Raw genomic sequence first — 21,003 nt, forward strand, 5'->3', positions numbered from 1 at the left:
TCGCACCGCCTTGGCGTGTCGTGTCGCTCCGTTTGCCGGTGAAACCCTTCACCACCGTTGCAACCGAGTGGCAGTCGGGTGTACGGGATCGAGACCCGTTTGGCTGTTTCTGCGGCTGTGGTTATCTTCATTGCAGCACCGACATTAGATGTACGTGTCGTTATCAACCCTGACAGCAAACATGTAACCACCGCCAACAGGTTTCATTCACTCGGGCCGGTTGAAACCAGACCGGATAATTTGTATCGGAAGACTTTTCAACGACGAGACGCGAGAGACACGTTGGCTGTGTCAGCTTTACTGCAACCGTGGGATTAATAATCGGCAATCAGAAATCCATCCAATGATCACTTATAACCTCACTTCTGCCCTTCCTTGGAAAATACTGCATGTTCTCTTAACAAAATATTAAATTAAATCATTACCCATCGCCGGATCACATCATCAAACTCTCGTCTAAAATTATCTTCATACGCGAGCCGTGCAAAACACCATTTGCGCACACGAACGAACGGCTCCCAAACGCTGGTCCATTAGCGTTTTCCCTGTCGGCACGGTGCGGTGTACAGGTTGTGGAACCGTTTCACCAAAACCACCAGTGCTAATCGAACACCACCCACATTGTTGCCCTATTAATCGAGCTGTCGGGATGGAAAATAAACAGACGAAATGTTTGACAAAGTTTCCCAGTGTCCGCTTTTTTCACTAATCGACCGCACTGCCTGCAGTTTACTAAACAGTCAGTCAGACACCGTTTGATTATTATCTTTACGAATTGGCATAGCAGTTGTTAGGCTTTGTCGAATTTTGCAGCATTTGGATGTAACGCCGGCCAGCCATTTATTGCGTTTATTTATTTAATTTCAATGTTCCTGCTGGATCAACATACAGAGCCACCTCAACGATACTTGGGGCGTGTAAATTTAGCACTCATCTTAAGGCTTCCTCCTTTATTCGTTGTATTGTGGGTCATATTGCACCGTGCCAAGCAGGTCCTACATTCAAACGCAATGATCGTGCCATTTCAAGTACCGATAGAATTTCATGCAATTTCACACGAATTCTCTGCGACACTCAGCCCGCGACAAATTGGTAAACAACCTCCCGGAAAACCAAACACAACAGGTCACCACCGTCAGTAACGGTGGCATGACTCCACCTTGCCAAAACCCCCGTGACACGTGACACGCAACTTTCTATTGGGCCGGGAGCGGGGGAAGGGGGGGGAAAAGGGGGTGGAAACAGTGACACGCGCACAACACACGACCCACCGACCACTTCATTAAGTCATAAAAAGAACTACTCTCACATTGTGCGGTTCTCGCTTTAAGTGTCGCACGAGGTGTCGTTTCACAGCGCGCGTATAATCAAAAACCTATCCCACAGTAGCGGAGATTAAGGTGAGCGCGATAAAATTTATGACTACTCCTCCAAAACCGGCAATCCGCACGGACGAACGGCGAGCCAGCTAATGGTATGGAATTAGCCGATAAAGCATATTCATCCGGACGGTTTCCAGTTGGCTTTAATGGATCGTGCTGAAGCGAAACAGTTGACCTTACCTATTAACCGCCCCGCAGCTCGCCAGCAGGTTGAATTCATTCGATTGGGGAATTTGCCAGGGCTCTCCTTCGGTTCGGTATCTCATTTCGCGTGACGAGCTGCCGGGGTCTCTCCCGCCCCTGTTTGGAGGCACGCGACATGGTAACCACGTGCACACAGCCGGCGGCGAATGACATTTCGACTCCAATTTTTGTGCTTCGTCCCGGTGCTGTACGGCTCGTGGTACGGCCAAGCCTTGGACAAACAATGAAAACTTCGCCACCCCAAACACCCTCGGGAGATCTCATCGAACCGACTCGAAGGCCCGGGGAAGCATTAGCAAGCCGAGTGGCATAAAATCACTGTAAGTGCCAATAAATATTCATAAACTAATTACGGAATGAGAAGCTTCGCATCGACGACAAATCGGTGCTGTTCCGGGTTTTTTTGGTGATGATGAACACAGCGAGCTTCACGTACGATCCAACGCTTGCTAGTGAAACCGCCAGGGGATACACCACTGCCCGTAGTATCCACGGTTGAGGAAGGCGAGAACTTTGCCTCGCGCCCTCCTAGAACACAGGAGAATTTTGGTAAACCGGAAGGACATACGTCTGCCATCGATACACCACTACGGGACATTTGCATCTGGGACGATGCTGTAAGCAGTTCGGTAAGCTATCTTCCCTGATTCTTCCCAACAAAGGCTACGATCGGCTGTGAATAATACAACCATCTCGTGTAGCTCGTCTGCGGTTTCGTGTGGTAGAGTAAGTTTAAACTCCTCCTATCACTGGTATGGTACAGAAATTATGCTAAAACCCACCCGACCCAACGAATGTCGGGGCACCGTGCGGACTCCACTGTCGCCAAACGGTGGACCGTACAACCGTTATCCGGTGCCGAGCCTTAACACCTTCCAGAGTGCGCGCGTCTCTACGGCTCCATCGCAGCATTCCTCATGCCCACACACGCGTGAATAAATAATTTTCGTTCTTTACCCCCTTTTGGGTCCGGAGACAGCCCCCCCCCCCCCCCCCTCCCTTTCCGGACGGGTAGATTGTCGCGTAATCCTCGTCCGAGAATATTAAAGTTTTGTGCATGTTAAATTAGCTTACAGGTTGCCGGCAGTCTCTCGCTGCTTTTCGGGAAGGCGGTAACAACAGGATGGTAAAGTATTTCTCGCAACATTCCACGCGAACTATCGAAATTCCTTGGGTTTTTTTTTTTGCTTTCCTCGAGCCCTTTTTGAACAGTGAGTGAGCAATAGTTGAAGAATGTTAATTACAATTTACATGTAGCCAAAATGTTTGCACTGCAAAAGGAACATTCTTACCGATTAAATAAAGAATATGTAGTGTTCTTCTTGGTGCTTTCGCCAGCACACAGGCGTGAAAACTTCTCGACAGAATAGCAGAGGATTTGCGGTCCATGAAACAATCAACGCGGAAACCGGCGTATGTTTACTTTACCATTACTGGGGAGATATATACGAACAGGGCACGGAATAGATGAGTTTCCCGCCGACGGTAATCCACACTAACCATATGGAGGGGCCGCAGAAGAGGGTGACTAAATATCAACAACCATTTATTTGCCCATCAGCACGCGAAACCTGACGTCAGCAGCCGCCGTTCGACGGGTGACGATTTTACTGCCCCAAACCCCACAAACCGATTCGCGATCATCCTTTGCCGCTCATTACCACCTCATTATCGTAAACGTGAGAGTGTTGAAAATTGGAGGAGTTTGCCTCCTCGGGTGAGTTCTAATCCCAACGGCAGAAACGTGCGACTTTTTTGCTTAATGAGTTGCACATGTCACAGTTGTTGCAATTCAGTTGCTAAAAAATTACTTCACATCATGTTGCGTTTTCAGGTGCTTAATGTTTTTTTTGTGGCATATAAAATGTCCATGGCTCCGGTTCATGATGGACCGATGTATGAATCATTATCGAGCGTTAGCATAAAGTGCCTGCAAAGCGAAAAGAAAAGGTAGCGAATCTGAAAGTGGGGCCACAATCACGTGCCAACGCTAGCGGTCGAGATTTGCAGCAATAAGCAAAACCGCATCTTTGCAGCTCGTATGGCGAAGACGGCGCAAAAACCCCACGCTGCTAATGCATTCCGGCACACCGCCCCACACCGGGTTGGGTGTTTCGCACCAATGCGCCCAGTCTCCCGTACACCCATCCCAACCTCCAAGGACGTGAGCGCATGGGTCTGGTTCGGTGGAAGGGAAACACCAACCGGGAGAGGAAGACGTTGATCCAAATTTATGACCACTTAACACATACGGTGTGGCATGGAAGGGGAACGCGATGGGAGTGAGATGGGAGTTGCGTTTTTTCTGATGTTGTTTTAGCAAGTGTAGTCAAATGCACATCCGTAAGCGAATGGTGGCAAACAAAGGGGGGTCCGGACTGAAAGAGTGGCGTGCCGGTTTTAGAACCCAACCCGAACGTCGAACGGAGCAAAATGATGTCGCGCTAGAACGAACCGCGAGACCGAAACTCGACGCGCGCGCTGCGAGGATCGTGCTAATTGCTTCGTGCCAACCACGGGCACGATCTTTGCTGCTTCGTCCCGCTTTTGCTCGAGCATTTCGATTCCAGGGCCGTGCGGACCCCAGCGATCGATCAATGGACTGACAACGATCGATTGATTGCAGCTTCGAATCGAAACCACAGATAACAGGCGGTGCGTACCGAGGCGAAGCAACGATACGACGAGGTTGGTTTGGTGGTGGACGGCGTAATATATTTCTGCCGGGGGTTTTCGTTTTTGCGCGGCTTCGCTTTCAAACATACCTGACCTTCGCCGATTGGACAGCTACGCGCGATGCTGCTGATGAGTCACGAAGCGGACGGAGACGGGACTGGTCGTCCACAACAAGCTAAAAGCATGTTATCCACCCAGTGCAGTGGTCGGCAAACTTTTTGGAGCAAAGAGCCAAATGTCATAAAAAATACAGATGGATAACGAGAACTAAGGTAGGAAGGGAAATGCAGGAGTTATCCTGACAGATAGTAAGCTGCTGATGGTTAAGAAGACTCCGATGTATAGATAGAAACAGATATGCGATTCCTTGTCAGTTCGCAATATTATGATGATAATTCCCACCATAAGCTGCGGGGCCACGAGCATTGAGACTGCGTCTCAAACCGCCTCAGTCACTCATTTACCTCAAAAAGTCACTCAAAACCAAAGTCTCCGTTGCCTCTTGAGGATTCCCTCAATTTCAGTACAGTGGTGACCTTACTGGATTTGAAGTAGACAACATACAGTGTGTGACGAGTAAAATGTTTTTCATGTATTTTTATTTTTTTGTTTCTACTGTATTTTTGTTTCAATTTTATGGAAAATATGGTCAAAAATATTTTGGTTTGTTTATTAAAAACTAAATCATCATTTTCTTAATTACAGGAGCTTAATCCATCAATCATATTGCAGTTGAAAAGTATAAATTCAATTATAAAACATGTTCACAACTTTTGTCACACATTGTTCCAAAAAGTACGTTGCGGAGACATAAAAACATCATACCGTACGCCAAAACATTGTGCTTGTACAATCATAATTACGCATAAAACACTTTCAGAATGTAGTTACATTCATAATAGTACGCAAAAAGTGTACTTGTATAAAAAAATAAACCATTGTTCGTTCGCCATACCATCGGCAGATACAACAGGTTTTGTTTACATTTTGAGCTGCTGACTGGCCGAATCTGTCAAAAAAGTCTCAAAAATTTTTGAGACTTTTGTAGATGAGCCAGGTTTCCCTCAAAACTCAAGTCACTCAATGTTTAGAGTTTTGAGGGAATCCTCATCGCTCGTGGCCCCGTGGCTATATACTGACGCAGACCTGACTATCCGGCTAAGGGTAAATGGAGCCAAAGAAAGCCATAACTGGCAGGCCTAGACCTCTTGAGGTTGTGGTGCCCAAAAAGAAGACGAATGCCCACCTCATAACGCAGCCTAGGATTGAGTTGTGACGGAGCTATTGTTAAGATAATTTAAAGCCCAGTTAGTCGAGATTGCCATAACCAGTAAAAGGCAGATCAGGTCTTTTTCCTGTCGAAAACAATTCCTACCGTCATCTGACTAGAATACGCTTAGCAAAGTCAACTTCACGCGAGCGAGTCTCAGACCATATGCAGTCTAACGTTTATTTATAAGAACCTTTTATTTATAAGAATATAATCAGAATGTGTATCTGAACCAACGTGAGGCGGCCCGAAAATGTATTGGTAGCGTCGCCGATCTTCACACGACAATCCCTTTACCATCTATCTGTACATCGCTCGACTAACTATCCTACAACCGGTATATAAAGACAAAGAAAACCAAGAATGGCAGGTCTTTTTTCAGGCAGGGTCATTTTTTCAAGTAGTAAATCACCAAGGAGACCCTTTTTTTACTTTTTTTAATTACGACGGCTCTTTGCCGTATTAGTCTACTGAAGGACCTACGGAGTGGATCACTAAATTATTCTATTTCCAACGATTCTTAAGGCTTAAGGCTTAATGCTTAAATGTAGATAAAATTTGTGGTAAAATTATAGCAAATTTAGCATGGGATGATAGTAATGATAGTATCCACAATGATAGTACTTGAAAGCCGTATGCGACTCACAGGTCGATCACTTTGACGACCACTGACTCGGTGCGTTCGAAGCAAATAAACGAGACAGTACCGAGTGACGCGTGTGACAACATCCAGCCGTAAGGGTTTTCCCGGGTTCCCTTTTCGTAACCCACGACGTTTATGGTAAAATCTGCCTATCTGATCTGGCATCGCATCGGTGGAGATGTGTACGAAAATAAACCATCAACAGCGGGTGGAACGATGGTGACATGGAAAACTTGCGTGGAAAACCACCCATCGACGGCAGCACGGTGCGTGCCCTTGCACGCATTTGCCAGACGCTGCAACGGTGGAGATGGAACACAACGCGAACGAGTTACCATTTTGCGCTCAGCATTGTGATGCACCTGTCGGCTACTTCGACACAGACGCACCCAGCAAGCACGTTGCCTGTTCTACCTTATTCGGTGTATTCGGAAGATCCCGAGATGAAGTTCAAAGTAAAGCATGTTTTTTTAGTAAAATTGATTACTTTTCATGGACATTAATTTTAACCTTTAGTACAGCACTTATAGAATAGCAATAATTGAAGTCTTTGTTAGAAATAAATCATTCTTCGATAAATAAATAAATATCTCAATCGGACCAAAACCCAGGATTGCTCAGTTCCATAAGGAACCGAAGCACTGGATGCTAAAGCTAAAGTCGATACGAAGCAATAAACTTATAGCAATGGCCACTTTTTCCCGTGTCACTGATGTTGTTGCAAGAAGTCGGCGAAATTCCTGGTCCGGAGAAAAACGTGATCGAATGTTATCTCATCCACATCATCCACCGTCACACCCTGCCAAGTGTTGTGGCCTGGACGATCGTTTCGTAGTTGCCGTTTTGGGTAGCTTGCCGTATCTCACCATGCTCAACTTCAGCACGACGATAGTTCATTTTTCATCTACTGTTTGCGAAGTGCATATCGGGAAAATGGCACTGTTTGCCCGTCGGGATTTGCTCCCGTTTCGCTATTCAGCAAGCGATTTCGATTCGGTCTGTTTGTCTGTCTACGTGGGTGTTCGTTTTGTTTGCTGCATCGTGTAAAGAGCAATACGCGAGATCTGGACAGCTGGTGAAATAATTTATCGTAGGAGCTGTTCGGAACCCAACCAAAAAAAAACACACACACAATGAGTCATGCACACGTGGTATCTACCCGTTAGCCGTTGGACGAGATCAATTGGCTGTCCGTAACGTGATAGGAACATGCAACACCTCATCGTGGCCACCGTATCAAATTGAGCGAAAAGTGTCCCCACGATTTGGCTTTTTTTTTGGGTCCAGTTTTTGAACGTCATTCCAGGAACTCGGTGTAGTTCCCGGCCAAAACCCCGACCAACACCCTTATCTAATCTTGCTGGGTGGAATTTGCTGGCCGCACCCCAAATGCGAAACCGTAGGAAGGCACATAAATAATGCAACAGCAGGAAGCAGCTGCAGCTGCATAGCCCGGCATGTTGGTCCAGGGTTTGCGAAGCCGGACGCCTTAGGAGGGGTTTTGTTTTTCCTCTCGTATGATGACCCTGCATCTCGCATCACCAATCGCCGAGCGCCAGCCAGCCAACCGGCGAAATATATTCTAAGGATCGAAGACTAGCCGACACCAAATACGAACGCAAGTACTTGCCGGAGGCAAGAACGATCAAGAACACGTACAGGGAATGCAGGGTTACAAGTAATACTGCGCATTTAGCACACAACAAAAAGCTGCACTAGCGATGCAGCTAGCGCGAGCGGACGGAAAGGCCGGGAAACAGAAAACCAAACCCCTTCGAACGGCTGGAATACATTAACCCGTACCAAAACACAAAAAACGCCACATCGACTTGCGGTTTTTCTTCTGGATCTGGGTCTGGCCATCTCTGGGCGCGTACACCGATCGTGCAGGGCATTCGAATTTTCCTTTCCCTTTGCCCCATTTTTGCATATTCGTGAGTGAGTGCTATCGTTACCTGACCGGCAAAGATGCTGAAGAACGCACCGCAGACCGAGGCTGACAGCGAACTGGTAGGGTTGCAGGTGGTGTGTCCGGCGGGTTTTCCTTCGCGATCACGACCATGGCCCTTTTTTGCGTACAACAACGCGGACCGGCGGGAAACACACGCTAACGGAGCGGATGCTTCCTTACGGCGGTGTCTGGAGATAATTTATTGCCATCCACCGACGCATGCCACGGGATTCCTCATGCGTGCAAGGACGTTGACGTACGTGTTTGTGCGCAATTCTTCTTGTGCCGCGCATGTAGGCTGCTGTCGAGAAAAAAACAACCGTAGCGATACGCGGCTACAACGCAGGAAGACTGCCTGCAATTCCGGTACGCTTGGTGCAAGCCGCTTTTCGGCGCATCGGGCAACGCATTGATGTTGTTGATGGTGGTAGAGGAAAGACAAACAGCAGCAGCAGCAGCAGCAGCAGCAGCACCAAAACCTTTAGAATACACCCAGTCACTCCCGGTGGCGGTCTCGCGTAGCTCAACCCCTCGACGGTTACGACCCGAAAAACCCTTCTTCTGCCCAGAACTCGTTTAATGAGCTGAGGATGGTTTTCGTACCCGACGCGACCTCCGATGCCGATACCGGTGCGCTGCTTGTACCGTAAACCGGTTCCGTGTGCGCGGAACCGCGAGACGCGCAAAGCAGAATTTAAAAGAAAACACTCTGCAACTCGGCAACGCAAACGCACACACACACATGGCATATCAAGCGTGCACACTTCTGCTCAAATTCCTTCGAAATCGAAACCATCCTCGAGCGGGGTTGGGGTTTTGGGCCCCCTTTTGCAAGACACGTTCCGAATTGTGGCGCGGCCGGGCAGACTATAGCGCTGCCAATCGGTGGCCGCAGCGGGGCTACGATCGGTCGCTGACAGCCGGCGGCCGCATCAGCAGCTGGCGCCATCGCCATCAGGCGCATCATGTTTCCCGAATACAGGCAGGCTGTGCGAGTATTGTAATGTAAAGCAAAACCAAAAAAAAAACCCTCAAACTGATTAAAGCGTTCTCGTTCATTTATTCCATTTATGGAAGCATTCTTTATGCGGCCGGTAGTTGCACCACGCATGTTTTGCACCGAAAACCCTCGGTCCGTGCGCAAAATTTCGCATGCTTTCTTGGTGATTGTTGAACCAACGAAAAAATAAAACAGCTTCCCAAAGGGGATCGAAAAGGGAACAAAGAAAAACAAGGCAAAACACCGTTTCCACCAAGCATCATCTTTGCTGTTACGGGCACTCTGCACTATCAACATTATCAATGCGCCCCGATAGCATCTTGGGACACCGTAATGGTTAATGGTGATGCTTGAATGGTCCCCCCAAAAAAAAACAGACACACATATTGAACATCTCATGGGTGCGAGACGAACGAACCGTGGTCGTAAAAATTGTCTGCTTGCGGGCAAAACCACACCGATAATGTAAATGTTATCACATGCGTGCGAGTAGAAATGGGGAAAATCTGTGGACCTGTTTTTTTTTGTGCCGATGGGCCTGCCAAAGCAGGAGGGTGAGTAAGAATCCTCGTCAACGTACACGACCGGGATGGTTTCATGATTTGGTGTTACACTCATTGAAGCTTTAGAGATGAATCTCCAGTCAACAGTCACTCGAGGCATGAGTCAACTCTCAAAAGGTTGATCAATCACTTACATCAATCAATGGGTTCATGCTGAGTTAACGCACTTTTTGTTTCTGCATCGCCTGGAATTTGTTTATTCCCGAGAAAATTTCCATTTCGACAGATGATGTGTAAATCATTAATCTTAAAAAGAGATTGAGACATTTTCAGGGATGCATGAATCTTAAGACAATCGATGAACCTTTGGAGTCTTTGGAGATTCATTTCGCATAAAAAAACACACACAAAAGATGCTTTAAAGATCTTCAAAGAATCATGAAGCTTCATAAACGAGATTCGGATTCAATCCGAAACGTTTAGTTTCTGCATCATCGTTCATTCGTTCAGAGATTCAAGAATCTTTAGGCAATCGATGAATCTTTTGAGTCATTCGAGATTCATGTCATCAAAAAAAATGTTGTTCAAAATACTTTAAACATCGTCAAAAATTGATGAATCTTCATAAGCGAGATTCGGATACAATCCGAAACTTTAAGTTTCTGCATATCCTGGAATTTGTTTGTACTGAGCCAGCCTGATTCAACAGATAATTTCTATTTCGACAGATGTTCTCCAATCATTAATCATCGAAACGATTGAGGAACCATTGAAATTTGCAGGGATTCATGAATCTTAGGGCAATCGATGAATCTTTCGAGTCTTTTGAGATTCATTTCGCCATAAAAAAATCGTTCATCATTCTTTAAAGATCTTCAAGGATTCATAAATCTTCGAACGAGATAAGATTGAAGATCTTATCGAGATTCGGAATCATTCGGACGACTTAAAGATTCAATCATTTAGGCTTAGTTTGAATCAGATTCACAGAACAGTTCATTAACCACCATCATTAAAACAATCGTTACCAGTTGGTATGCTTGACATTAATAAAATTACTTTTGAAGTTCCTTGGCAAATCGCTTAAAGAATTGATCGTTCATTCACTTAAATCATTTAAGCAACGACAACACCTGTAATATCAACCTCACACACTTGAACCACGCATTTCTGGATAATGCTTGCGCCTTTCTGCCCATAAACACCCGGCGGGCAATACCTCTAGCCAAGCCTTAAACCTACAAATTTGGTACAATACAACACTCTGGTGCGAAACGTTTGCGATGACCGTGAAGAACGTACCGCGTATCAATTCTCGGAACGAAACTCGAACACGCCACGGCACTCGTCAAAATGATGATAGTCGAGCAACAAGATCCAAAAAATTTGCGACAGTTAAAGACACTCACAGTAACGAAAAGGCAAATAATATAAGCCACGTCACACAAATAGTGTTTGGAGAGAAAAAAATGCCATTCTATTCTGCATATTTTAAGCGAGTACGGCAGACTAAGACAACATCTTGCGAGTGATCAACTGTTAGAAACAGTGAGTCATTTCGTGATGTCTTCAGTAAAGAGCTCCAGGCGTTATTAACTTATAAGCAAGAACTGGCAAACTAAGAAAGAAAAATATGCTTTTAAAGAAAAATAGTGAACAGAAAGCTAGTTTAAAAAAATATAAAACAGAAAAAAAGAAAAACAGAGTAAGAAACATGAACAAAAACATTTGTTTCAACACAGCGAAAAGGAACAACACACCATCGAAATGGTACACTCTTATCCTGCTGTACGCAAAACACCACGCAGCAAAGCTGAAATTAAATAAATACGCTTACGGCGAAGAAATCGTTCGCATCATTCGCCTGCCCAGGCCACTCCACGTTCACGTTCGTTTTCCTCCCCCTAAGTGCCACGCCCCCATCCCCTTCACCTCGCGCCATTTTCGTCAAAGAGCAACACCCGGAAGGCCAAAACACCAAACGCACATGTTTGAAATTTACTCTCGATTAGCTCACACACACCGAAGGGAACCGAACCGATCGGCAACCGTGTGCGAGAATTGTGCCGCGAACGCATGTTTTGGCTTTGCTGGCGTTGGCGACTAAAAATTGTGTTATGTGTTTTTCTTCCTTAAGTTTTCGGTTAACTTTTTTTTTCTGCAAATCCGTTTGTTCGGTTCGCATTGGCAACAATTTGTTCCTGGTTTCAAATTCCGCAATTTCAGGTTTTTTCTTTTCGTTTCATTTTGTTTTGTTTTGTTTTCCATTAATTTTGTCATCTTCTTTTGCCGTTCGGCTAGTGTTAGATAACCAATTAAATAATGTTTTCCTTTCTACTTTTTTTTTGTTCGGTTTTGTTTCGAACCAGCTTGTTCTTGCTTGCATCACACATTTTGGGAACTTGATGATGCGCAAGTAGCGCTTTTAAACCAATACGGTCCTGTGTTTCGGTATCGATACAGTGCGGAAAAAGTGTAAGACGTTTTTTTGTGTACCAAAATGTGTTATTGGACCTTGAACAATGTTTTGCATCGATCACAAAAGGTGAAAAAAATGAAAAAGAAATAGGAAACAAATATTACTGTTGCGTAAGAAGTACAAAACAACAACTCTTGGGCTTCCAACAGCCAATGCACTGCATCGTATCAGAATTTGCCAATCTAGTTTTGCCCGTGGCATAGAGAATTCTATTTAACAAGTCAACAAAAAAATCACATTATTCGTGCACAACATTGTTTTCGTTTACTAAGCGCACACGTTACTTGCGTGCATTGTCCAAAGTTCGTCCGATTTGTGGAACGTTGATTACGTTTTTTTTTTTGGTGTGTGCAATCTGTCCAAAAGTAAAACCAACACGCAAATTGCAAATGGTGTGCCACTTTACAAAAATCGATCTGTGTTGATGATGAAAGCAAGAAATCAAATCAAAATCGCGAGTGAATGGAAGGGAAGACAAATCCATTCGTCCAGTTGGGTGTTGATTGAAACGAAAATCCCATCTGAAAATGTAGCGTCAAAGATGTGAAAATATAGCTAAACTAAAAATACACTAAGAATTTGGCAACAATATCCTGGTAGATCTATTTGCCAAAATTATCTCTCGTTCAGAAAATATTCCGCCACTAACTGTGACGGATAAAAAGTGACTTAAGCCAAATCTTCCTTTCGGGTTCAAACCCGGCGACAGCCACACACCGGGCACGATGCCGCGATACAGTGGAAAGGCTTAACCATCTCGCCACTTATGTTTCGTTCTTTTGGCCACGTTGCGGAAGGATCGCAACTTGGTCGACAAAAGATGAATGAATATGCGGTGTTTTATTTTTTGTTTCCATGTTCCTGCCTTTTTGTTGTTTTGCCGTGCCGTGAGGAGCGCGGACAAAGTTAGACGACCCTGCCGAGGTCGAAAGGAATTAGATTTGGGTTGCCCACTGTTTCGCCGGAATGCTTCTTCCCAGCAGCAAGGGGTTGTTGTTTTTTTCATGAGCAATTCGCGAAAAAATGTTTTCCTACCACATTACAGGCATTTACAGGGTTTTCCAATGAAGCTGACAAATTTGGAGCCATTTCTGGCCATCTCTTCAAGTTGAGAGGGACTAGTGTGAGACTAGAGTGTTGCAACGTAGATGTGGAATACTTTCTTTTAAACGCTTTTTCTTCTTTATCGGCAAGTAGTCTAGGTTTGCAATTTCTGACTTTATTTATCCGCAGCTGGATAGTAAGTCCTGTAAGTACAGGAAATTGATCCGGAGGGGTCAATTAGACATCAGCCTCTGGTGGCGACCGGAACCGGAAAATAAGATCGTAAGAGAGATCCTGTCAGATCTCGGTCAGTTCCAGCATTTCGCGGTGTACTTGCACAAAAATTTGTACAACCAAACCTTCCAGTTTTCTAGGGTTTCTGATGAAATCGATCCTGTATGAAATAAGAAAGTATGAAGAGCTGCTCCGAAACGTCTAATTAAAATATCTCCTACTATGATACATTAACTTGAAAACCCTGTAATTATTTTAAACTATCGTTTATGACAACCACTTAAAGGGTTCGGTTATTCCCGACGATCATTTTGTTAGCGTGGTGGTAGTGAAACAGTCTTATTTGTAGTCCGGGCTTATCTTATGCCTCAGAAACCTCAGAGAAGTGTTTTAAATTTAATAGTTCCCGCAACAAGGAAACACAGAAAGAAACATTCCGAACGGTCAAGTTGCACACCACCGCTTAAACCAACTAATTCCGAATGGATTATCCAATGCTACACAGGAAACGACGCAGCCAGAAAGTGCATTCCTTCACTGGTAGCGTCGGTTCACAACGGCACACCACACGTCGGAACTGGCAGAAGGATTTTAAATATTTAAAATTCCACCCTGTGCGAGACAGTTGTGCTGTGGCTGCCTGGTCGATTTTTGCTACCCATTCTGCGGTCGGTGGTTTTCCTACTAAGATCGCACGCCGGAACGGGTTTGTTCGTGCGGTGAAAAGTAATTAGCCAAAAACGAGGGGGGGTTTGGTTTGCTTTGGAACTGGACAAGACAGGACACAGGACAACAAATTCAATTTAGCAGTCATCTACTGGTTTTAGCAGTAAACCACCCGTATTTTAGAGAGAATATGCAGTGCAATTGAAATTACAATTGAAGCGAAATTAGATTTCGGGCCAGATACGCTATTTATCCGCTATATCGTCCGATCAGTTTAGGAAGTTTAGCGTGGCGACTGAAAAAATTCAATTGGAGCATTCGTTATGTTTTGAAGAATTCCTTATTTTTTGTTTTGAGTTTGGTTCACTGCACGACGGAGTACATCTATCGTACATCACCAGGTTTGCGTGCAGGTCCAGCAGCCTTGTTAAACTAATTGGTCACATTATGCAAAACCCTCTTCCTGCACAATTAAGGCCAACACCGTTTATTCCATTTTTCCAACACTTTCAACGTTAAAAAAAAACTCCAGACCAGCCTGCGGATAGAAATTCCTGAAACGTAATCTCATTGCCTAATTTCGATCGGAATCTCTCTGCAACCGAACCGAAAGGAATGCCGGTGGAATCGATAGGAATCGACCGGGTATGTGGAACTCGCAGCTAAACGCAATCGGTTTACATCTCTTCTATTGCACTGCTTTTCTCTTCTTTCATTCACATTCTATTTTGTTCCGTTTATACGCTTTCTAAAACATTCGCGTTCGAACATTCTTGTATGGAAGGTCTTTTTTTAAGAATACATAAATGCCTTAGACACTTCATCATCATCATCATCATCTTTGCGGGACGTTCAGAAAATGTGCAAAATTAATCAAAATCTTACATTACAGTTCATCTTAAAATCACAATGAAAAAAACACAATAGTTATAAAGAGCTTAAGAAAACATGTTTAAAACATCATTCTTACATTATTGTCTCACTCTCGATCTCTCCGACATCGGTTTATCCCAACGTTGTTTCCACCTATGCCGCTATGATTCTGTTTGCTGTTGATCGAACATTTGTTTAGGTAGCCACTTTTTGTTTACACCTGCCCTGCACGCACGCAAAGCACCGCACTAACGCACACCGGTACACGTTTTCTCACCCAACAGGACGACCAAACACAAAACCGGCACCACCAGCCAGCCCTTGGCGAGTTGCCACACGCAGCACGGATGGCTAGGTCTGCTGCTGCAGACAGACCAAAACAACCACCGGCCGATTTGAAACCGCACCGGGCAAACACACGAGCACCAAATCTTGACGCAAAGAATAGAGAGAGCGATGCGGACCGACTCACACGATGGTTCGAATTGAAATGGCACAGCGTACCACGGTGTGGAGACTCTCATCCACAGCTTGCTCGATTACAGGGCTGCTCGGACCAGCAGTTACGAGCGTTAACTGCGCTGGATTTCAAAAGTAAAACTACACGGAAACGTAATTTGGAAGGCTCAACAGCGTGTTGATTTATTGATATCGTTTATATATGCCTGAGCAGCACGGGCTACATTCTCGATCAACCTTAATAATATAAAAATATACAACTAATCCGAAAACCCCTGTATCAACTACACGTGCACAAGTTGTGTTTACACCAACCGCACACACTAGTGAGAAAAATATCTCAGCATTCATTTTACTCACCGAATCGTTGGTTTCTCACTCATTGTCGTGATCAACATAAACAATTTGCACTATGATTTAAAACGTTTTATGAAGCTACTGTAGTTTTATTAGAAAACAACTTTACTTATAAATATAAAGCCTTCGCAATATGGATTGATATATGTATAATAAACGATGAATTCCGCAGCCAATTATAATGAGGAAGCGTTTGAACATCTCACACATGCTTGGGAACAGTGTAAAAGGGTCTTAAGCAAACGCTTAATTTTCATTTCAAACTGTTAAAAACGGCGCTGCGGTGCCTGCAACGACAAATATGGTTCTGTGCCGGGATTTTCGAGGTAACATGACCGAATGAAGATCACTTTTATTGTTAAGGTTGAGATTTATTGAGATTAACGAGACAAACCCAAATTGAGATGGTAATACCTTCAGCGGCCAGCTGACAAGTCGCACCTTTGAAGTCGTCCAAAACTTCACCTTTCTTGGTTCAGATGTCAGCGCCGACAACAGCATTGATGTTGAGATACGCGCTTGTGTTCTGGCTACCAACCAGTTTTCCACAGTCTGAGGAAACCTCCGCTCTCAAAACGTCCATTCGCGACGAAGAAAGTTGGAACTGCATAGAACTTATATAGTACTGGTACTCACATACGCCTTTGAGACATGGACCCTGTCCAAAGTGAACGAAACCCTCTTAGTCGCTTTTCGCAAAGTTTTGCGATCATCTGGTTGGCGAGGATGGACATGGCGCTATTGGTGTTGTTTGCAGAAGTACAATTTGCAGTTAATTTGCTCGCTCTTCAATGTAGGAAAAATGAAACCCTCGGTCATTGTGTAGCTCGCTACTATAGAACACTTTTCATTTTGAATCGATTATTTTCGGGGGAATATAACCAATTTACCGTCAGCCGTATGAACATGGGGCAGATGGCAATTGGCTGATCTGGGAAAAATGGCAACTGTTGTAGGCTACGAAATTATTTGTCGATAACATCGAGGGCTATGGTATGCTTTACACCATACTGCCCGCTTAAGCATCTTAAATCACTGATGTTGTATTTCATAACGCAGTGGACATTCGAAACATTCGTTTCTGCAATGCAAGTTATTGCGGGAAAGTACAGTGCACACACAAGCGATCACGATGCAATTAAAAGAAAATGCTGTGTTTACTTAAGAACTTATCTGGTGTAATAAAAGCTCTACTCTTCAAATCACGCGTACGATACAGCTACTAAATAAAAACATTGAATTCTTACATTTTTGCTGAAATCTTCATTGCTTTTCGCCGTTTCTATCGATACATATCAGAAAAGCTAATGAATGTGAGCCAAGCTTCTTTGCCTCTCTCGTAACTGCCAGCCTTACCACGAGATTTACATAACCTAACATTCTTTTCTAAAATATACATATCGACTACAGCTATTCCTGTGCCTACACAGGACTTATCTTTCTTTCAAACAGTAACCCATGAAAACGATGAACACAAGATTTACAATATTCCATACACTCGCGGTATGGTCAGCACGCGCGTTTATTCTAGTATCAGAGCGCACAAAGAAGTAGGCAGTAGAGGGTAGTAACGCATATCACATGTTAACATCCGAAATTTAAGTGGTTGTTTGGTTGATTAATGATGTTAGCTTTGAATAATATCCGAAATTCAAGTGGTCGCTATGACCTAAGTATCAGCTCAAATAGCCTACTTGGGCTACAGTAGGAGCAATGTTTTTACTAGATGTTACATCCGAAATTTAAGTGGTTGTTATGAAGTCTACCCCATATCCCTGAGGTAAAAAGGGCGACAGAATGATATGAAATATGAGGAAGTCCAATAGCTAACATTCCACATTTCATACGACGGTCGCCCCCCCGCTTTTGATAATGAAGATCCACTGGGCACAGAGCAAAATCCGCAATCAGCAGGGTGTTATGAGCGCACGCACACACACACACTCACATACAATGCTGCTGCTGTGTTCATGAATCCTCTTCGCGTTGTCGTCGTCACACACACACACTCCGATCATCGTCACCGACATCTTTTCGGCTAAAAAAGCCGCCGGAAACACGCGTCGCTACAGTGTAATGAACGAGAAAACACGACGATGATGGTAAGAAGCGACGCTTCAATACACCGAAGAAGCTCTACGAGCTACTGAATTGAGGTTAGATGTTGATGATGAAAAGAATTCTTAAGAGAATTCCTTGCATCGGGGTTGTGCCGCCATCCAAGTTAAGACGCTCGCCCGTCTGCAATGATATAACGATAGAGATGCCGGACATTAGTAATCAAACTACATCAGCAACCGGACGCGATGATCTAACGCTAAACGAACTAACCCACATTAAATGGAGCAGTCAGGCGACTGGGTACGCGGCGATGGTAAAGCTGCAGGAACGCCGCACCCGCCCAATGAAGTCACACAGCCAACGCTGGTTACGTTGGCGAGTGAGAGATGAGCTTCACGAACGGCAGCCATTTTGTGCGGAACAATCGTACTGGCGACACACGAGGACCAAAGCTAAAATTTTCTAGCTTTTGATCCAACTGCAACATATCGGTAGCACGTGAAACTGCACACTCGCGTACACACACACTCTACAGAAATCCTGAAGATGCTTTATTAGGATTACGCCCAGCTGCCCCGCTTGGGGCACAACCGGAACACCCGGTTCATGGGAACCGTACCCACACGAACGGTGCGTGCGTACGTTACGACCCGCTTCACCACCAGAAAAGAAATGGCCGATTCTGAAAAATTTCACCTGGTTTTATATTGACAACCTCGAGTCCGCTCACGTGTGTGCGTATAACCGGTTGTTTCACGCACGCACACACACTCCCTACTTGCTTCTCGGTTTTAGCGGCATATGACCGACGCCGGTTACAATTTGCACTCTTTCACGCACAATCGTTTCATGGAACTAGACAAAAACCAATAAAAGTAGTGAATCAAGTGAAATTAAGGCCATTTATTTGTTACAACAAAGCTTTTGTGCGTAAACGATCACAGTAGCGAGAACAAAAATTACCCTTCACACACACACACACGCATTGAATTAGGAATTTCATTATTTATGAGTTCACGCACACTTCGACGAATGTGTTCAATGCACAGATGAAGATTGGTTCGTTACCGGTCTTTTGACAGCAATCTAGTTGGCCCAAAATAAACCGTTTTGGGCCACTTTCCCTGGGCGTTGTACACGCATTTGAAGTGGAAAAATAAATCATTATCCATCATTGTCTAATGCTCTTCATACCTTCAGGATGTAATTATAATCGTAACTGCTTTCTCAAAACCTTTTTTCTGAATGTAGCACTTCTTTTCTTTTCCTGTAAATCCTAGTAAAGATATTCGTCCAAAAAGGAACGTTAACAATGGGGCCTACTTTTCGCCTCAATCGGGCGAAATGGAGAATGTTGAAACGACGGTTAGATTGGATATTTGCAAGACCCACAGCTTTGTGAGTGTACAGAATAAGAACAACGAAGAAATTACTGTTGAATATGTCTTTATTCCGCATAGTATAACATGATAATGCTAAATGGTCAAACTTACCCGTGGACACATTATCTAGGGTCATTCGGTTTCATACCTCTGCTCCTATTATGTGCCATATGTTGGAGATTTAAGGATCCGCTGCTGGTTCCAATTGTTGGTTAAAGCTGCTTTAGATCATTCCATGCATTGGTTTTATAATGATTGGAGCATCATCATGGTTTGTTGTAGGTTCGATAGATTAATTATACATAATAACACAACCCATGTCCTTTTCTAACTGATGATTTCAGCTTGTCCGGTACACGGTCAACTACAGAGCATCGTTTCTTTTTGTCAAATTCAATCAATTTCACCGGCTTTCAATGTTTTTCATATAGTAGATGCAGTAGTATCACAGCATGCTTTTTAATACAATCGAAATGAAGCAGAATATTTTGGATATTTGAATGTTGGGCGTATTTTCTACATTGTCTCTGCCATGTCTAATGCGCATGCGCAATGTTGATGGACTGATTGCAACGGTGGGACATCGAATGGATTGACTTTTTTCCATTTTACCTTTTACGTATCGTTGGTTACATTACCAACTCAATGTTTAATGTGTGTGATGGGCTTGCAAGACTTTGCATTGTAAAGATTCGGTGGACAACTAATTACCGTCGTGTTGCGAAGAATATTGTTCAGTATTGCGGTACACCTACTTTTGGTTGAGACCACTCACCAAAACAAATTACTGCTTTGTGAATAAATAAGCTTTTGAATAATTAACGACTTCGAGCATTGTGTTTAATTTTTCGTAGAGTTTTTTTTCTTTTTCTTATTTGTTTCAACAATTGTTGTTTCACGATTGTATTGAATAAATATGTTATTATTATATCTTATCGATGGACAAATAATCGATTGTTTCATATCATTCATTCATATATAAAAGCGGTAAAATTGCTTAGTCGTTACACATATTTTCGTTCAAATACATTTAATGTAAAATATAAAGTATATAGTATTAATAATTACCTTGTTTTCTCTTTTAAGCCGTATCACTGTCGCAGAATTATGTTGTTTCTCATTGTTTTTTTTTTACTTTTTCTCCAAACTATTCGATTTGTTCGCCTTGTTTTCTTTTCTTGTGTTATCATATATGTTTTTTGCACATGTGTGTGATATGCCCCTGTTGTTTGTCCCCCAAACAGCCTAAACATCCTTGTTGTTTGTGATGCAAACGTATGAAAATTTGTACTTTGCCCCATTTGCAGATCCGCGTTACTGCAGGTTAATGTATTCATTATCGTACTAATAATCATTAGTGATACGCAATCAAAGTTTTTAGCATTATTTCACATAACGGTTTGTATCGTTCGTTGGCTTTGTACCAAACATAATCAACCATTTCTACATGGTCCAAACGTACACCACCATGATCATGTTGAAAAACTCTTGCTGTACACGTACGAACGAAGTGGGTAAAACAATCTCTGTATCACCAATTTCAATGGCTTTTTGCTATTCTCTATTGTTTCGTACTGTTTCATAATTTGTTCCGTTGTTGTTTGCAATTAGCATCAACATTCTTTCCCCATTTTGGGTACACGCGTAACTCAATGCAGGGTTCGTTGATAATCCACCCCCTATTACAACATGCATGCGTGATTAAAGTAGAAAAAACTCTTTCGTTTTGCATGGCCATTCTTGTAAAGTGTTTTGTATGTTTAACACTAGAACTACCGGACCAATCTTATGGACTGACACGATTTCTTAGAATAACACT

Source organism: Anopheles marshallii, chromosome 2 (genome assembly GCF_943734725.1).
Source record: "Anopheles marshallii chromosome 2, idAnoMarsDA_429_01, whole genome shotgun sequence".
NCBI lineage: Eukaryota > Metazoa > Arthropoda > Insecta > Diptera > Culicidae > Anopheles > Anopheles marshallii.